The following is a 19562-nucleotide window of genomic DNA, read 5'->3' as shown; positions in this document are numbered from 1 at the left end:
CTGTGACCTTGGCCATGTCATTTGTTTCCCTGGAGCCTCAGCTTTCTCACCTATAGAATAGGGATAAGAAAGAGCCCCTGGTAGGGCTGTTGTGGTGATTAAATGTAAATATCTAAATGCTCAAACAGAAAAGCGTTTAGCTGGACATTTTAGCACACAGCAGGCCTTCCCCCAAATGTTGATTCCCTTCCCTTCATTCCCCTTTCTGGATACAGAAACCCCCAGACCCCGAAAGCTTTGGGTATCCATTCCCCAGCACTTCATGTCACAGAAAGAAAGGAGGGGCAGCTCAGGTCCCATATATTCCATTTCACAGAAACTGGGTGGAGTGCCGGGGACACAGAGATGCCGCGAGTCAGGGGATCTGGTGCTGAGAAGACCAGTGCTCCCTGTGCCGTGGGGAAAGAAGCCAGTGTGAGAAGCCCCTCATCAAAGGGACGTGATCATGGCACCCTCCTCACAGGGCTGCTGTTAAATGGGAGTGAGATAGCCCCCCTCGGTGCCTGGCCAGTGCCCGGAGCATCCCGAGTGCTCAGCAGAGCTTCCATGGGGTGAAAGCCTCTCCCCTGAAGGCCGTCTGCTTTTGGTGAACACCCATGTCCACTGTCCCGGGGCCACCTGCACAGCCTCCCCAGGCCTTCACCTCAGCCGCCCCTATTGCCCCGCAGCCTGGCAAGAGGAAGGGACTGGAAATGATGCCAGGGCCCTCTCCCCAGCAGGTCACAGTCCTCCAGGCCGCGACAGGTGCCAGTGGCCAGCCCCCGATGTCACATTTGCATGAGCAAAGCTCCTCCTAGGCAGTCCAGACTCTGCTCTTCACTGACAAGGAGCCTGGTCTCTAGATTGCTCTAGAACGATGGGCCAAAGAGTGGAGCTGGGAGCAAGCCTTTTTTTTTCTTTTGGAATTGAGAGCTTATTCTTGCAGGAATTAATGACATGCACAAGACAAAGTGTCTTGGAACCAGAGTGGAGGTTGGGGGAGTGACACATCACCCACACTTGGGCCTACATCAAGGCTGGAGCCAGCCAACAAGAGGATGTTGATCAGGCGACCACATGGGCAGGGGCACCCGCTGCTAGATCACACCGGAAGTGTGAACCAGGAGGGGCAGCCAGCCTTACGGGACACCTGTGTTCAGTAATGACCGTCTTCCCACCCACAAGGCCATGGAAGGTTCTATGACACTCCCTGATGGGGCCAAAGGACGGCTATGCAGGGGCTGCTGTGGAAGCTCTAGATGGTCCCATGCTGCCTTATGAAGCTGCCAGGAGGACTTATAGCTGGTCCAAGGTGGGTGCTTGCACTTGCCCCCACCCCTCCTGTCCTTGCTTGTGGAGGATGAGAGTGCTCTGGCCCTGCTCTCCTCTCCTGGGGCCTCATCCACTCCCAGGGCTCTGGGGATCTGGACAAGCAGGCAGCCCCTGCCCTGGGACTGTCAGGAGGTGCAAGAGAAATCCTGGAGGCCTGTGCAGCTCATTTGTTGCACTGGAAGACCCTGAGGGTGATAATAAAGACAGCAGAGAAGCTTTATGGGGCCTTTTCCATGTGCTGTGCGCTTCACGTGGATTATCTCACTAACTTCCTGCACAGACTCTTGGGGGCAGGTGCCTCTTTCATCCTGATCTTGTGGATGAAGAAACTGAGGCTTGGCGAGGTGAAACATGTTACCCAAGGCCACTAACTGTGGAGGTGCTGGAACCTGAACCCAGGAACTCTGGGACCTTACACTTCCTGGGCAAGAGGGACCATTACAGCCCGTGGAGTTTGAAGGAGCGGGTTGTAGGGCAGGCATATTTTGACAGGGAGAGACCGGAATCTGGAGCAGTGCCGGATGGATGGCCAAAGGAGGCTGGGGGTCATCCAGGCTGTGACAGGGAGCCCAGACCAGGAGGAAGCAGTGAGATAGTGGGGGTGGGGGGGGGGTGAGAGGAAAGGGCGGGTTCTGGACAGAGGAGGACGTGGACGGACGTCGAAGGCGAACCTCAGAACCACCACATCTTTTGAATTACATAGGGATTCTCAAAGTGTGGTCCGCAGGCCCTTGGGGCACATCTGAGCCTGTCAGGAGTCTGCTAGGTCAAAACTGTTTCCGTAATAAAACCAAGATGTGACCTGCCTTTTGCATTCTGTAGACATTTGCACTGAATTTGCAAAACCGATGGTGGGTGGACCTGCAGGCACCTTGGGGTGAATCGAGGCGGGGGTGCCAAGTGTACCAGCCGTCGCTGTGTGCTTTACTGCCATGCACTTGCAGAAAAGGCAAGTTTCGCTTAAGGATATCCTTGAAGAAGCAGTAAAAGCTATTCATTTTATTAACCGTTCACCCTTGAGAACACACCGCCTGAACATTCTGTGTGGCTCACTAGCAAGTGTGCGTCCAAAACTTCTGACACACAGAAGCATGCGTGAGTTGTCAGTTGAACTAGTTACTTTTTTCATAGAACCCCATTTTTTGCTTGAAAGTACAACTGATAAGTAAACTATGGTTATTCATGTGGTTGGGCATTTGGCAAGCATTTTCTGGGAACTAGAGGAAAGTGAGCCTGTCACTTCATGGAAAACAGTTGGCAGTATTTGTTGCCAATAATAAACCTCAGACTTTCCAGGGAAAATTGGAATTTTGGAAAACTTGTATTCATGATTATATGCTTCCCAATACATGAAGACTTTTTAAAGTTCGATTGGAGGTGATATTAATGCGTGTGATTGTCTCATATTATACAATGAAATGTGTCGACATTTGAAAGATCTGCGTACTTCAGTGAATCAGTATTTTCCAGGCGATCAATTCGTGATGTTGCAAAGATGTCCATGAGTAAAGATCCATTCGAAATGCAAGATATATCACTGGTTTTTAGTATAACAAAGTACAAAAATTTCATTGATACGGTTTTAGATTCCACATTGAAACTTTAAAAAACCTAACATTTGTTGAGTTGGGGTATAATATCAAAAACAAATAGCCACAATTATCTGAAAAGACAATTAAAATACTCCTCCTTTTTCCAATTATGTATCTGGGCAAAGCGGAGTATTTTTCATATACTTCAATCAAAGCAACATCTCACAACAGAGTGAATGCAGAAGCCAATATGAGAATTTTGTCTTTTGCTAAGCCAGAATTAAAGAGATTTGCAAAAGTATAAAACAAGGCTGCTCTTCTCACTAGGTTTTTTTGTTTTAGAAAATAGTTTTTTTTTTCATAAAAATGTTCTGTTAATACATAATGGGTTTATGTTTATTTTAAGATGAATTAATAAATATATTTTAAATCTGTCTATTTTAATTTCTAATACGGCAAATATTTGTAGTTATGTTCCACATAAACAAAAGCTTTTTGGAATCCTTAATAAGTTTTAAGACTATAGAGGGGTCCTGAGACTGAGGTGTTTGAAAACCGTTGAATTACCATGTGCTCCACCTGGGTGGCTCTTAGACATACATTGTCCCAACACCTCCGCGCCCTCTGCCGTGGCCCAGAGGAAAGGGCAGCGCAGGCATGAGTGGTCTCCTCCCACCCCGTCCTCTGAGGCTGCTGTGGTCTCTACGCCTTCTTGCCCCACCCAGAGGTGGGCACAGCCTCCCAGCCCCGGGCAGCCCACAACTCAGCCCTGTAACCAATCCACATTCATGCTCTAAGACTCAGTTTCCCCATTTCTGAAATGAGGAGTCTTAGGGGCCTGTACCAGGCTGAATAATGGCCCCCAAGGATACCCAGGTCCTAATCTTTAGAACCTGTGAATTATGTGCAAAGGGGACTGTGCAGGCACGCTGAAGTCACGTCTCCGGAGGTGGGAAAATGATCCTGGCTGAAGTGGGGCGGGGTGGGGGGGGTGCTGTGGCCAGAGAGGTGGCAGGGCGATGAGGGAGGCAGACCTGGAGTGACGCACGCTGAAGGTGGAGGAGGAGCAGTCGCAGGTGGCCACCGGAAGCTGAAACAGGCGAGGGACCGGAAGCTGAAAAAGGCGAGGGACCGGAAGCTGAAACAGGCGAGGGACCGGAAGCTGAAACAGGCGAGGGACCGGAAGCTGAAAAAGGCGAGGGACCGGATTCGCGTCTGGAGCCTCCAGAAGGAGCCAGCCCTGCTGAAACTTTGACTTCAGTCCAGAGACATGGATTTGGGACTTCTGGCCTCCAGAACCGTAAGAGAATAAGTTTGTGTCATTTGAAGCCGCCTGGTTTTGGGGGGTTTGTTACAGCAGCCGCAGGACACGAACACAGGGCCCTTCCAGACTCTGATTCTTTCTTCTCCCCACCCAACCGTATATGGAGAGAGAGGACACTGAGGCTTTTTGGATAAAGTTTTAAGGCGGACACAAAGGCCCGGGCTCCAGAATCCACGCCCGCTCCTGGCCAAGGCCTCAGACTCCCCCACTGGAGCGCTTCAGCGGGAGGAGGGAGACTCCGGAACCGGGACACCCGGCTCTGATCCCTGGTGTCACCATCTCCTGCTCCTATGACCTCTGTTGCGATGCTTCCCCTCTCTGTGCCTCAGTTCTTCATCTGTAAAATGGGGACAAGAGTGGCCTTATCTCAGGGTTGTTGAGAAAATTAAATGTGCTTAGGACAGCGACTAGCACACGATGAATCTGAAAAAGCGTTTGCTTTTTTGTTGTCAGGATAATCACAGTGTGTTTACGTCCCAGCCTCTTCCCACCACACTGGGAACTTCTCGGTGGCATGAGCTGGGTGCCAGTCACCTTCGTTTCCCCAGGACCAAGGTTGGCACCAGGCACCTAGGAGGTGCTGAGTGATTGCTCAAGTGAGTGAATTATGATGCCAGGACCTTAGGGGAAAGCTGAGGGCTTGGGCAAACCTCTGGGCTCGTCCTGGTGCCGCCATTTGCCAGTGATGCCGTGCAGGGCCAGCCCTGGGGCTCAGCCTTCTCACCTGTTAAATGGGCATAAGAGGTGGTGGTTTCTAATGATGCATGGGGCCCATGCTCAGTGCGCATCAGTGCCCTTCTTCCTCTTGGGGGACCAAGAGAAGTTGGATTGGGCATTTGGAGGAAAGGCCTGGGGAAGCTCATTTGTACAGGGTGGCTCAGGGTACGATGGCACCCAAACCCCTTTCCTGTGCGGAATTCAGCCTCCCTGAGAAGAGATCTTCAGCATCCATCTGCTTGAACACCTCCCGTGACAGGTGCCTCACTCCTTGTAGTGGTTGAGGCTGATGACTACCGTGTGTCAGTAGCTTGGAGAGGCACTGATCTACGCAGCTGGGAGTAGACATGGATTTTCTTATTTTACAGACAACACTGAGGTTCCTGTGATTAAGCAACTTGCCCGAGGGCACTCTGCTCACCAAAGGTGGCCTTTGTCCAGCTCCAGAGCCTTGTTCTGTGTTCTCTCCCACACAACCTTCTAAATGGCCCGTCCTGCCTCTAGGAGACTCAGGCAGCAAGGGTTGCATTTGTCAGTTAATTCCCCAGCTCGCTTCTGAGTCTAGTCTCGCATGGGCTCTGGGCTGGCTTCTGAACGTGGTCAAGTCCCACTGTGGTTCCAGCCTCCATGGAGCTTATTTATGGCCGAATGCAGCACTGTCCACCAGGAATATGACGTGAGCCCTTGTTACGAGCTGAATTCTGTACCCCCAAGTTCATTTGTTGAAGTCTTAACCCCCAGTCCCTCAGAATGTGACTTTATTTGGAGAGGGTCTTTACAGAGGGAATAAAGTTAAAATGAGGTCATCAGGACAGGCCCTGATCCATAATCAATATGACTGGTGTCCTTATAAAAAGAGGAAATTTCGACAAAGACGCACATACAGGGAGAATGCCACGTGAAGATGAAGGCCAAGATGAAGAGGATGCTTCTAACAGCTAAGGCATGCTGAAATCGCCAGCAAGCCCCCTGAAGCTAGGAGAGAGGGACAGAATGGTCTTCCTCCCAGCCAGAGAGGGAACCAGCCCTGCTGACACCTTGATCTGGGGCTTCCGGCCTCCAGAACTGTGGGAAGATTGATTTCTGTTCTTTAAATCACCCGGTCTGTGCAATTGTGTTAAAGCAGCTCCAGCAAACGAATACAGCCTTACAAATAAACGTGAAATTTCCTATAGATACATTCGAAAAGGAAAAAACAAACAGATGGAGATAATTTTCGTTTTTTTTTAAAGATTGGCACCTGAGCTAACAACTGTTGCCAATCTTTTTTTCTCCCTCCTGCTTCTTCTCCCCAAAGCCCCCCAGTACACAGTTGTATATTCTAGTTGTGTGTGCCTCTGGTTGTGCCATGTGGGACACCGCCTCAGCGTGGCCTGATGAGCGGCGCCATGTCTGTACCCAGGATCTGAACCAGCGAAACCCTGGGCCGCTGAAGCGGAGCGCACGAACTTAACGGCTAAGCCACAGGGCTGGGCCCCAGATTGAGCTAATTTTTAATAAAATATTTTAACCTGGCACATCCAAAATCTCATTACTTCACCATGGAATCTACGTAAAAACCTAGTAAGGAGGTATTCACATTCTCCTGCTGACGTTAGTCTTCCCAGTCGGCGTGTAGTTGACCCTCACAGCGCATTTCCGGTGCGCCCGTGACATGTCAGACGTGGTGCCCAAGGTGACAGGCGGGCACAGGGGACTCGAAGACCTCTCTGTTTCGATTCTGCTCCATCGTCTGGGTCTGCGTTTGGGTCCTCGGGGAACTGTCTGCTCCCTTTCCATGCCCAGCTCTGCAGGCACAGACGGCCGCCGGCCGCTCGTCCAACACGGCTCCTCTCGCAGCTAAAAGCCCTTGGTTCCTTTATCTGGCGCCGCTTGGGCAGACCTCCCCGGCCTTGCTCATTTCTGGAGGTGTCTGTCTGCTGAGAGCCCCTGGATGTGGGATTGATTCGTGCTCACAGGTTTCTTTACCTTATGTCTCACTACACCCATATGCTTCCCTCTCTGGTGAAGATGCTACTGCTATTAATTTGACCACGAGCAAAGTGTTTTTCTTTTTGTCGTCTTTCCCCTAAAGGAGTTGTTGGTGATGGTTTGGCCTGAAAAACAGCCAGAAAACAGTTTTTTTCCTCTCTGGAAATGCAAGATGCGTAAAAAACATCCTCACGCCTTTGTGCTAGGGTGACCCACTGTCCTCGCTTACCTGGGACTGTCCGGTTTAGCACCAAAAATACCACATCCTGAAAACCTATGAGTCCCAAGCAGGCCATGAAGGGGGGTCACCAACCTGTACCCCACCGGGGGATGTGTGCCCCAGAACCAGGAGGGGTACTCTTGTTTCTGGGCCTTGATGGAGGAAGTGGGGTTGGAGGGTCTGTCTGCTGACTCAGAGAATTGGACAGGACAAAGAGGAGGTCCAGCCCTTTCCTTTGGCAAATGGGGAAACTGAGGCCTACAGAGGGGGCAGAACTTGCTGGGGGTTGTCAGGGTCACGGCTAGATTCCTTTGAACGCTCTATCCATCTTCCTTCCCATAAACCAGAGCCACCTGCTAAAGTGGGGAAGGGGCTGTCATGAACAGACAGACCTAAAGACGGAGTTGCCTTAGGGTGGAAAGAAGGCAGTGGTGGTGTGAATAGACAGCCTAGGATTGGGGAAGGGGAACAGACTTTGGCCCTGAGTCCCGGGGCTTCAGAGCTCAGGGACCCTGCCCAGAGGGAGGACCCGTGAGTGTGCTGAGGAAGCCCAAGCCCATTGTCCCTCCACTATTGGGGGGCCCTATTGGAATATGTGGGTCACTCAGGAGGGCGCATCAACTGTGTCCTGGGAAGGTGGGGCTGTCCTCCACCCCATGCCTCCGTCTTGGCTCAGCTGGGACCTGTGCAGTCTCCCCTGGGGCTGCAGCAGAGTCCTGATGCTGGCTGGGGAGGCTCAGGTTCATCCCGGGAGCAGAGGCTGTGCTGTGTCCCTTGGGCTGCAGGCAGGAGCCGCCTGGGGGCTCCCTGGGCCTGTGTGCAGGTCCTGTCTTCTTCCCATCCCTAATCCCGGAGTGGTGGCCACCACGGGTCCTGCCTTCTACCCCACTGCCCTGTGTCTCCTGGGACGAGAGTCCCCAGGGTCTGCAGGTCTGGAAGCGGCCTCACCTTGATGACCACCAGCTGTATCTACACGATGTCCATTGCTTCACTTTTCTTTTGTAGTGGTTTTTGTTTGTTTCTTTGTTTTTGTGTTGTTTTTTGCTGAGGAAGATTTGCCCTGAGCTAACATCTGTGCTAACCTTCCTCTATTTTGTATGTGGGTCGCCGCCACAGCATGGCCACTGATGAGTGGTGTAGGCCTGTGCCTTGGAACTGAACCTCGGCTGCTGAAGTGAAGCATGCCAAACTTAACCATGAGGGCCCCATTGCTTCATTTTTTTGCCGAAAAAGAAACAAGAAAACCAAAACTCAAATTCGGGTTTTATTCCCTTTTCTCCTAAGGCCTAAATCATTAAATGAGCCATTTGGTTTCTTTGAATCGTTTAAGCTTATTTTATAGTTTCATCTCTTGAGAATCCCCTTTCAACCTTTTCATTAAGTTGTAATTGTCTGTGGCCTGGCTCAGCGATGACAGCTGCCGTCGAGGAAGAGCCCACGTCGTCTCAGGCTACACAGCTTTCCAGTGGCAGATTTGGGTTTCAAACTCTTACTTCTTAGCTCACGACGGGGGCACCTGGGAAATCCCCTGCTGTGTGGTGGCACGCACTTTAATGTTATTTCCGCCTTTTAATCTTACCTGGTGTTTCCTCCCGTCCCTTCCTTGTCGTTCGCTCCATCTCTTTATTGACAAGAGCATGTTCTTCTGTTGAATGTCGTCCTCTCGGCTGAGGAAGCCTCCAGAGGGAGGTGGGTCATTGGGGTCGACTGCCAGGATGGGCTGGTCCCCAACAAAGGAGGCAGGAGTGGAAGTTCGTACAGGCTCCCTCCTCCCCGTGCTGCCTGGGGCTCTCTCCCACATGGCCCTCCCTGCAGGCTGCACCCTCAGGGGGCCTCGGCTCCTGCTTCTCGCCGTTCTGGGCAGGACCAGGCTGCACAGCCTCCCAGCCTCTGCCTGGCTGCTCCTTCAGCCCAGAGCTCCCCATCCTCCAGCCCTGCCTGGCCAGCGGCCACCCACCTCTCCAGAGTCAGCCGAAGCAGGTCCTCTACAAAGCTTCCTGGGCCCTCCCTGACTTCTAGAAATGGCACCAAGGCATTCTGGGGCAACTGTTTGTCCCATGTCTGTTTCCTCTCTGGACTAGGGGGTCAGGCTATCCCTCGTTTGGGTCCACAACATCCCATCCAAGACCAAGTATTGAGCAGTGTCTTAAAGTTGCATAAACAAATGATTTATCTGAATGATGTCACCCAACCCAAATCAGGCCAAGGTATGCTTTGCATCAGAGGGACATGTTGGCTTTTGAAAGAGGAGAAAGCTGTGGATCAAAGACTTGAGTTCATCCCAGCATCCCTACTTTCCAATTATAGGACTTGGAGCAGGTCCTCCGGGCTTTCCAGGTGGGGGCACACCAGCTCATCTCTCCATTTCCTCTGAGACCTGAAATCCTGTCTTTCCTGGACTGGGGTGTGTCCGTGTAGGAGCACCCAGGACCATTAAACCTGGTGGACGGACTGGTTATTGGCCTCCATGGAGGCTGGCTGAAGGATGCCCGTCTCACTCTGACGCCCTCCTGTCTCTCTCCTCCCCCTCAATGAGTCTTGTCTGGTTCTCCTGTTGGAATGGGGAGCCTCAGGCTGAAATCGGAGGATCGCTTTGCCCAGATAGGGGACATCCCCTTTCCTCTGTAGTGTTTACAGTAGAAAGGCATTTCTAAAGGAGCTCACCTTAACCAAAGCCAGACTGTAGCGGATTCACACTTAGGGACGGCGTATTATTTTTCATCTTGGACCGCTTCCTCGTCCTTTGTAAGTTGTGAATATGGAAAGAATTCTCATAATCAGTATATAATCGGGTGGGTTACAGACCAGAAGATAAAAATAATGTAGAAAGTTGCCCGGGGTCTTCAAGGGGAGTGACACCTGGCCCTCCCCGTGCACGCCCTCCGCCCGGCCCTAGGCTCTGTGATGGGAGCTACCTGTGGACGAGAAAGTTAAGAGGGGAAGAGAGTTTACAATGCCATGGAGAGAAAACAGTGACTCCCAGAGAGCACTTGTAGTCTAGGGAGAAGAAAAAGGAAACCAGGCCACCCCCATGACTAATGCTAACAGAAAGCGGGCGGGGGTGGGGGTGGGCCTCTCACTTCTGTGTAACTCTTCAGAGCAGGGCTCAGAAACTGGCAGTCTGTAGGGCCTGATGCCCCGCAGCTGGGCTTTCTTTGACCTGCACAGTATTTTGAAAATGGGAAAATTTTACAAAAAAGAATTTAGGCTCCTCTTGAACAATGGGCAGATCTGTGCACACTGGGGCCCTGCTCCCTACGGCCGTGATTGATAGAAGTTGCCCCCTCTGCATGGGAACCCCTGCCAGTCACTGTGGTTCCTTTCCTCCTCGTGTCTTACACTCCTTCAGGGGGCTTGCCCAGCCCTCCAGCACTTTGGGTTCTCCTGGCATCGAAAGCTTTTCCATTTACCGGCTGGAGCTGCCCCATCAGAGGTGGCAGTGCCAAGATTTGAACCCAGGTCTTCGAGTCTAAGACCCTCTGCTTTGCCACCTCTCTCCTTGGCAGAAGGAGCACGGGGCTGGATCTGGAGGTGAGAATCCTGAAGTCCTGGGCTAATATTTCACTCCAAGCCTCAATATCCATATCAATGAAATGGGGAGGTGCGGCTGGAGAAGAAATTCAAAGACCCCTCCTTGTGAGTTTCCTTATCAATGATGTGCCTGGAGCCAGCGTGTGGAGGGAGGCTGAGGCTCTGCAAAGAGATGAGGGAGCGTCCATCCAGAGATGGAGTTTAACTCAGGCTCTGCCCAGGTTGCAGTTGATCCTAAAATGTGTGTTTGATGGGGTTGCTGTATTGATTTTGGATTTGAAATCTAGAATGTCAAATGGCTGCTCTAAGCCAGAGAAGGAGGCTGGGTCCTCTCCTCACAGGCCATATAAGGAGCCTTAGCTTCCTCTTCTGGAAAACGGGGCTATAAAAATCCTTTCTCTTAGGTTGGTTATGTGAATGAAATAACCACAATGAAACTCCAGGAGGTAAAACAGAATCCACGCCAGGCAGCTCAACAGAGGGAACTTAATACAGGGAATTTGTTATGAGGATGCGGAAAGAGCTGAAAAGCCAACCCAGAGACCACCCAGAGTTCAGCAGCAGCAGGAAGCTGCCACCACTCCTAGGGAAGGTGAGCATAGGGATGAGGCCGTGTCTCCAGACCCCAGGAGTCAGGGCTGCCCGGTGGAGCTGAGGTCACAGACAAGATTCAGCTTCTGCTGAAAATGTTGCCTGCAGTGAGGGGTGGGGAGAGGCATCCATGCTCCTCCCTTCCTCTCATCTTCTAATTTCCCCCCAGTGCCCCCTGCCTTGCTAGAAGCCAATTGGCAAGGGAGCCTGGACCATATCCTTGGCAGGGGCTCCTGAGAGACAGAGCACAGCAAGGGAGGGCAAAGAATGAATCTGAGAGCAAGCAGCCCCAGCCCCAGCATAGGGTAGAAACACAACTGTCTGGCTCGTTGCTGTGCGCCCAGAGCCCTTTAGAGAGCGCACCCAGAGTAGGCGCTCAATAAACATTTTGGGGGAAGAAAATGAACGAACATTGAAATGATAGATGGTGTGGTAGATAGTCATCAAAGTTGCCGATTCCTTCCCTTCCCACACACGTGCTGCTGCACACGCACGTGTAGAGTCTAATTCCCCGTTCCTTGAATCCAGACTGATCTGAAGGGTGCAATTGATCAATAGATTGAGATGTCCTTGACGTTCTGGAACCTCCGAGGATGGGTCATAAGGTGCGCCTTCTGCCCGGAGCTCCTGGAATTGTTGCTCTTGGGTGCCTCTTTTTGGCATCCAGCTGTCATGCTGTCAAAAGCCCACACCACGTGGAGAGGCCACGTGTCAGCGCTCAGGCAATAGTGCCAGCATCACCTGCCAGCCATGTGAGTGACGTCCCATGGATGTCCCGCTCAGTTAAGCTGGCATCTGACTGCATGAAAGACCCCAGGTGAGGACCGCATATTAGTGCCCAACCAACATAACAGCACTGCGAGGAGTGATAACACATTGTCATTTCAAGCCAGTAGGTTGGGTGATGTTTGCTATATGGCAATTACTAACTAGCACATGTGAGAATGTGTTTTAGAAGCTATGAAGGGTTCACAAGCGTTGGTTATAACCGGTCATTCATATATTCATTCAGCAAATGCTTATGGTGCAGCACCGACTTTGTGTTAAGCTCAGGGCTGGGGCTGGGGATACTGTGATAAACAGGGCAGGAAATTTCTTCCCTCTTGGACCTTAACTTCTGGGGATGAGGAGTCACCAGAATGAGTAAGAAAATAAACGAACAAGAAAATTTGATATGGTGGTGAGTGCCGGGAAGACGGTTGTGTTTCCATGGTATTTGTGGTCATTGCTGTTTTCCAGAGGCTTGCCCTGGGTCAAGGCTGTGGATGGGCCTCCGAGGCCCCAGTGTGCCCACCGCATCCTGACATCAGTTACTTCCACGGTGCTAGAGCCTCCCCAGTGTGGCGACTCCATCTGCATTGAGTTTCCTCAACGTAAGCATTTGCAAACACCTGCAGGGGCAGGGAAGACAGGGATGCAAGGACATAGCTATGCCCTCAAGGAACTCAGTGCAGGGGGAGACAGAGATGTGCATGGATAATTACATAAAAGGGCACAGCGTGTAAGCTGGTAAACTTGCTGAACTTTGTAGGTTCTGACATGCTGTGTGACTCTGGACACTTGCTTGATATCTCTGAGCTTCAGTCTCTTTTTCCACAAAGCGGGAATATTAATCCCTCTTCTGCCTGCTCCACAAGGCCAATCTGAGAATTAAAGGGGAAATGGAAGAGGCTTTCCTTATAAATGACAAAGCATAATGCAAATGTGAGAGATGATGAGGCTCAGCCGTTGTCGGAGAGAACCTCTATTTTCTTTTTTGTTTTATTTGATAAATCATTAGGGACTGGAGTGGCTGCACAACTCGAGGAGGCACCATTTACCGTGTGCGCCATGTGAACAGCGCCCCCTGGAGTTGTGCGTTATGATGACCCTGCTGGCCCCGCTCATCTCAGAGCCTGGTGGACACTGAATTGTCCCCACCTGCTAGCAGCTGCCTCTGCTCCCTCCACCGTGGCTTCCCAAGGCTCTCAGGACCTTGACCTTGGAGAGCCTTGTGGATGCCCTCAGGGGACGAGTGCTCAGCTCTGGCTGCTTGATTCTGTCGGAAATACTTAGGGCAGGCTTGGAGCAGCACCTGAAGGGGAAGGGGAGACACCGAGTGTCGGGGCCGGCTCCACTCACAGGAGGGACAGAGGGAAAAACGTGAGGCTGGTGACCTTTGGATGCTCATTTATGCCTTATTTGCCTATGTTTCTCCCTTTCCCTCCACCTCTTCAAGCAGGTGGCGGCTTCTGTGGCTCAGCGATGCCCAGGGAGTCCCGAAGACCCCAGAGAAGAAAGGCTGCCTGGGTCATCTGGGGACCGGGAATCCCTGGGACTCACGTGTGGCTGGGAAGGAGACAGAAGGTGCTGGACACAGAGGGGCCATGCCAATAGGACCGCGGCCTCTCACTGTCACCTGCGGGAACACAGCCCTCCCTCCCCGCATACCTTCCCACCTCTGAACACTCAGACTCTTTCCAAGCCCCCAGACTCAGAGAGGCGACAGGATGGCATGAAACGCCAGGGATCAATGGGGGGACCAACCTTAACAAGAAATGGGCAAGACCTTTGTTTAAAAAAACAACATTCAGGTCCTACAGGGGGACCCAAAAGAAGACTTTATCACTTTATCACATGCAAAGCCACCCCTTGGCTTAGAGGGGAAGACCTGGTATCCCACACATGTAATTATTCTCCAAGTTAATCCATGAATTTAATGAATTACCAATAAAAAAATACCAACAGGACTTTTCCCCCCAGGAACTAGATAAGCTCAATCAAATGTTCACATGGAAAAATAAACAAGCAAACACATGCCGGAGAATGCTGAAAATGAGGAGTAATGAGAGTGGTGGAATTGATTTCATCCGATATTAAAACGTATCATAAAGCTACAGCAATTACAGCAATGACACACATGCAGTGTATGAATAAATAAAGAGACCAATGGAGCAAAAATAGGAAGTCTATAATAGAAACAAATTCATGCCAAAGTTTAGTAAACAATAAAAGTGGAACCTCACATCAGTGGGGCAGAATAAATTATTCATTAAATGATATAGGATTAACTGAGTAAAGAAATAGTTTGGGGTCTATAACTTACACTTTGTACTAGGATTAATTCCAAATGGATCAAGTATTTAAATGTAAAAAAGGAACCATAAGAATATTAGGAGAACACACAAGGAGAATTCTTTTATCATTTTAAAGTTGGGAAGGCCTTTTAAGTAGGACACTTAACCAGGAAACCAGAAAAGAAAAGATTGATACTTTTAGATACATAAGTATCAAAAATGTCTTTATGGGAAAAGCATCAGAAACAAGTCAAAAGGCAAATAACCTGACAAAAATTCTTGAAACTCATGCTATTTCTCAAATGCTAGTTTCTCTAATAGGTAAAGATCTCCTGCAAATTAATAAGAAAAAGACCAACAGCCCGGTAGAAAGTCAGGAAAGGATATGAACAGACAGTTCACAGGAAAGAAAATACAAACAGCTCTTAAACATATGAAAAATGCTCAAGTTCATTCACAATAAGAAAATCTCAAATTAAAGTAAGATACAATTTTCCTTCTTCATAATGGCAAAAACAAGTTTGATAAGGCCCTGATTTGTCAAGGAGTGAAGAAACAGACCATCTTGTACCTTGAGTGTTAATTTCCATGGCAGGAAACTTAGAGACATCTTCACCCCCTGGGAGCCAGCAGGTCCGTGGCTGGAAATTTGTACAGATGCACGCTCGTGTGAACAAGGCAACGGGAGTGCAGGTTGTTCATTGCAGCACTGTTTGCATAGCTAAAGAATGAAAATAAGTGAAATACCATCAAGACCAATAATGGTACCTCCCTATGGAATACCATGCAGTTGGAAAAAACAATTAGGAAGCTCTTTATGTATTGCTATGGAAATTTCTCCAAGATATTTTCAGTGGGCAAAAAGTGTATAACATACACACAAGGCGTGTAATATACTACTATTTGGGTCAAAATAGGAAGAAAGGCACACATAGCCATGTGTATGGAATCTGTCTGAAAGGATACACAAGAAGTTGATACCTTCGGCTCCCTCTGGGAGAGGGTTGGGGTCCAGAAGCAGGGGAGAGATTTGCTGTTCTCTGCACAAACTTCTGTACCTGTCCATGTACCTACTTCTTCAGAAAAAAATGGATTTTTAAAAATAAGGAATGAATAATATGGAGATTCAGTGAAAGGGGCTCTTAATAAAAACGAAGTTGATTTGTGGAAAATAGAGACCTCATATTCTTACCCTGCTGATTTTGTGAACTGGGATTCACGTCTGCTTTGGTGACCCCAGGACAGAGGGGCCTCGTCAGGATGGATGGGGGGGCGCTGCAGGCAGATGAAGTCTAACTGAGTCTGAGGAAGGGAAAAAGAAACGAGGCAGATATTTACCAAGCACCGTGTGTGTGTCAGAGCTTCCATCACACTATTTAGATTTATTGTATAAATTTATGATGAAATGTAACACTTGCAACAATCCTGCATTAATTGCAACTACTCGTTTCCAACTGCTGTTGTAACAAACTAGCACAAACTTAGTGGCTTGAAACAACAACAATTTATTATCTTACGGTTCTAAGAAGTCCTAAAATCGAGGTGTTGGTTCCTTCTGGAGGCTTTTGGGGAGAATGTGTTTCGTTGCCTTTTCTGCCTTCTAGAGACTGCGTTCCTTGGCGCGTGGCCCCTTCCTCCATCCTCAAAGCCAGCAGCGCAGCATCTTCAAAACTCTCTCTCATTCTGACCCTCCTGCCTCCTTCTTATAAGGACCCTGTGATTATAGTGGGCCCACCTGGATAATCAGGACCATCTCCCATCTCAAGACCCTTGATCACATCTGCAAAGTCCCTTTTGCCACGTACCTTACGTATTCGTGGGTTCCGGGATTAGAACCTGGACATCTTTGGGGGGACATTAGTCAGCCTACCACAGTCGCTGTCTCCATCACACCCTTCCAAGAGTTTGGGGTTCCTTGAGGTTAAAGTTCTTTGCCCGAGCCGTGCAGCTAAGCTGTTCGAAGTGAGCAGATTCTTCATACATAATGACGACTTTCCTATACTCCCAGCTGTCTGAGTTGCACGGGCCCCTTGGCTCCCTACCTGAGCTTCCCCTACACACTGGAGGTGTGCAAGGAGAGGCAGGGGGCCCAGCTGGTGCGGCAGATACAAGCATGGTGGGTGAAGCGATGCCATGAGCGCGGCCCAGAGCCCACTCCGAACCGAGGACCCGTTCACCAGTTGCTGCGAGAGCTGCAGCCAGCGGCTCTGTGAGTCGCTCTTCAGAACTTGCCCTCAGCTGAAGGGAGTGGCCTCACCCACATTATGCCCCCTTCATGGGGCAGCCCACATCCAAAGGCTCCCCAAAGGGCCATCCCAGCTCCAGAGCTCCTCATGGGATTGGCTGAGGCCTTTGTTGTGGCCGCATCACTGCTCAGTGTCTCGCTCTGCCCCGTCTTAGTCTCTCACTCCCTCACAGGAGCTCTTCCTGACTCCTAAGAGCGCCCGCAACAACCCTCCGGCACGCACATCTGTGTCTCAAAGTCAGCTTACCCGGAGACCTGGCCCACCACAGTGGAGGAAAAGAGGGGCCGGGCTGGGCCTCCGTGGGGTTTCTGTAAGCTCCAGCCTTCTGTGGGGAGGAGAGATGGTCAGAGCAGTCAGCCCGGGGCTGGACTCTTCCCTTCTTGCTCCCTTCCTGCAGCTTGTGGAAGGACTGCGATGCTAAAAGGGAGACAGAGCAAAAGCCAACATCATCACAGGGGCTGTAGAGCTGGATATGATCTGGCCCTGTTGCCTCTCTGACCAGCCACACTTCCTACCACTCATCCTGCCCTCCAGTCAAGCTTCACTGCTCTCTTTGCTGTTTTTCAAACCTGCCAGGTACACTTCCATCACGGGCGCCACAGGGGCTTTGCATATGCTGTTCCCTCTGCTCAGAACGCTCTTCTTTCAGATATCTGGATGACTTGCTCTTTCATCTGCTTGAAGCCTTCATTCCCATATCACCTTTTCAGGGAGGCCTTCCCTGACCGGCATGCCTATAATTACACCCCTCCTCCCCTGGAGCACCCGGTAACCCGCTTCTCTGCTTTAACTTCCCTAAAGCATTTATCAGTTTATAATACAGCACTCACCATCACTCACCATATAACATGCTCTGCTCACTTTATAACATTCTCTCCCCCATGATATGTTTATTTTTGTCTTTTTGTTTATGTGGTTGGGTTTGCCTGCTCTTCTCTGAGTTACTCAGGGCTGTCTCTCTGCTGCCTAGAATAGTCCTTGGCACACAGAAGGAGCTCAGTAAATATTTGTGGGATGGATGAAAATATGGGGCTTTTCTTAAGTGTTGGAAGTGATATGGGGGGTCCAGGGACCCTCGGGCCCAACACTCCTCTGAGGCGATTAAGCGCGAGCACGGAATGTTGACACAACGCTTCCCTTCTGGGGAGCCCCCGTTTGTCTCTCTCTGTCACCGCCCATGTTCTCCACACCAGGTTGCAACCACATGGCGCCTGCACACAGTGGATGGGCCATCAGGGTTTGTCCCATGGAGGAGGGAGACCAGGCTGGGGTCACCATCCTCACTTCCCAGATGCGGAAGCTGGGCTTCCCAGAGGGAGGGACCCTGCCTGTGTCCCAAAGCTGATTCCTGTGGGAACAGCTCTGACTGAAAACCCAGTCAGCTGAAGGAGCCCATTGGTCTCGAGTGACTTTCAATCCAGGGCAGTCTGGGGGGAGGACACAGAAGAGATGGGCTTCAGACCACCCGCAAGAAGTTTGTAATTCAGTGGGGAAGTAAGGCAGAGAAGGCAGAACGCCATTGGTTTGCACATCTTCACAGCGGATGGTTCCCTGTGGATTACAGAGATGCAGCCTGGGCCACCTCATTCCCAAGAGGGCCACGAGGACAGGAGCAAGTGTGTGTGAGGGGGTGGAGATGGGAGGCCCCTCATCTCACCCAAATATGGCCAAAGTCCGGCAGAAATCAGGCATCTGCCCAAGAAGAGGTGGCACAGCCTACTCCAGACCTCAGGCTTATTTATCTTTGTCTGAAATTACACACACTCGAGCATGAGACAAAGAGGTTGACCAGAAAGCTGGTTAATGTCCCATCACTTCTGCCTTCCTCGCAGGACTGTCTCCAAGAAACACAATTCTGTCCTAAGAGGAATTCAGCAAAGAAAATGTCTCCATATTGTGGTATAAGAATGCCACAGCAAACGGAGTCCTGCCGGGATGCGCAGGGAATGGACGAAAAGAGACGTTCAAATAACTCTGAAATGAGAGTCCTACAGTAGATGAATCTCCTGGTCATTTTTTCTAGACCAAATGGCTACCTAAGCTTTCTGGATCAGGCGCCCTCTTCTTTGCTCCACATGTGCACACGGGAAAGGAGGCTGGGGGGAAGCTCCTGTCTGGGAACCCCAAGGCCCGCCCCCCGCGTGTTCGTTCACTCTGTGTGGAGCTCCAAGCTGAAGCCCAGCCCCGAAGCAGGGAGCGCGGGGAGGGGCCGTGGATCCAGGCTGCAGGCAGCCGGCTGAGGCCCGCCTGGCAGAATCCCACATGTTATCTTTGTTGCTCCTGGTCCTCAGGGAAAATGTAGGCCAAACTCGGCTGAAGCCTCTCCCCTCGGGGACCCTGAGAAACTTTGCCCTCTTTTCCTGATGAGGTCCCAGGACCTCAGTTTAATGCTAAATAAATCACATTATGAAGCTGGATTCCATGGAGTTTGGCAGTTGCCACTGAGCTCCGCTTCCTGGGAGCGGAGGCCCCCGGGCAGTGCCCTTAGGTCAGACTTTTCCCCTAGACTTGATTTGGTATTTAGTGGGCGAGGGGTCATGGACCAAGGCCTTGTCTTTGTTCTAGAGGTTTCTGAAAGGAAAGAAATTGGCCTAGCAGAGTGGACAGAACTCTGGCCTGGTTTGGAAGCTGGAAGCCCCTGAGTTTTTTTATGTCCATGGACGAGTCACCTCCCGAGGTCCCCACCTGAGAAATAAGGGCTTTGGACTCTCAGGGGGTTGTTGGGATAATTTTTTTTTTAAAGATTGGCACCTGAGCTAACAACTGTTGCCAATCGTTTTTTGTTTCTTTCTGCCTTATCTCCCCAAATCCCCCCAGTACATAGTTGTATATATTAGTTGCAGGTCCTACTAGTCGTGGCATGTGGGATGCCACCTCAATGTGGCCTGACGAGCGGTGCCATGTCCATGCCCAGGATCCAAACCGGCGAAACCCTGGGCCGCCGCAGCAGAGCACGCGAACTTAAACACTCAACCACGGGGCCGGCCTTGGGATAATTTATTTAAAATTCAAAGCCTCTTTTTCTGCTCCTTCCTCCTCCCCACTACCCCCACCCCGCATTCA

General features: G+C 50.6%; 1 long non-coding RNA gene across 2 annotated transcripts; it reads left to right on the top strand.

The window, feature by feature from the left end:
- The first annotated feature begins 4000 nt into the window (after positions 1–4000).
- LOC139079228 (uncharacterized) lies at positions 4001–14012 on the top strand. Of its 2 annotated transcripts, XR_011532640.1 has the most exons (4): positions 4019–4143; positions 11011–11198; positions 12437–12570; positions 13419–14012. It is a non-coding gene; the product is annotated as an uncharacterized lncRNA (long non-coding RNA). The 2 variants fall into 2 exon arrangements; XR_011532639.1 differs by lacking the exon at positions 11011–11198 and having other exon boundaries at positions 4001–4143.
- Positions 14013–19562: the final 5550 nt, after the last annotated feature.

Source organism: Equus przewalskii, chromosome 25 (genome assembly GCF_037783145.1).
Source record: "Equus przewalskii isolate Varuska chromosome 25, EquPr2, whole genome shotgun sequence".
Taxonomy (NCBI): Eukaryota; Metazoa; Chordata; class Mammalia; order Perissodactyla; family Equidae; genus Equus; species Equus przewalskii.
This window is presented reverse-complemented; position numbering and strand designations above follow the sequence as displayed.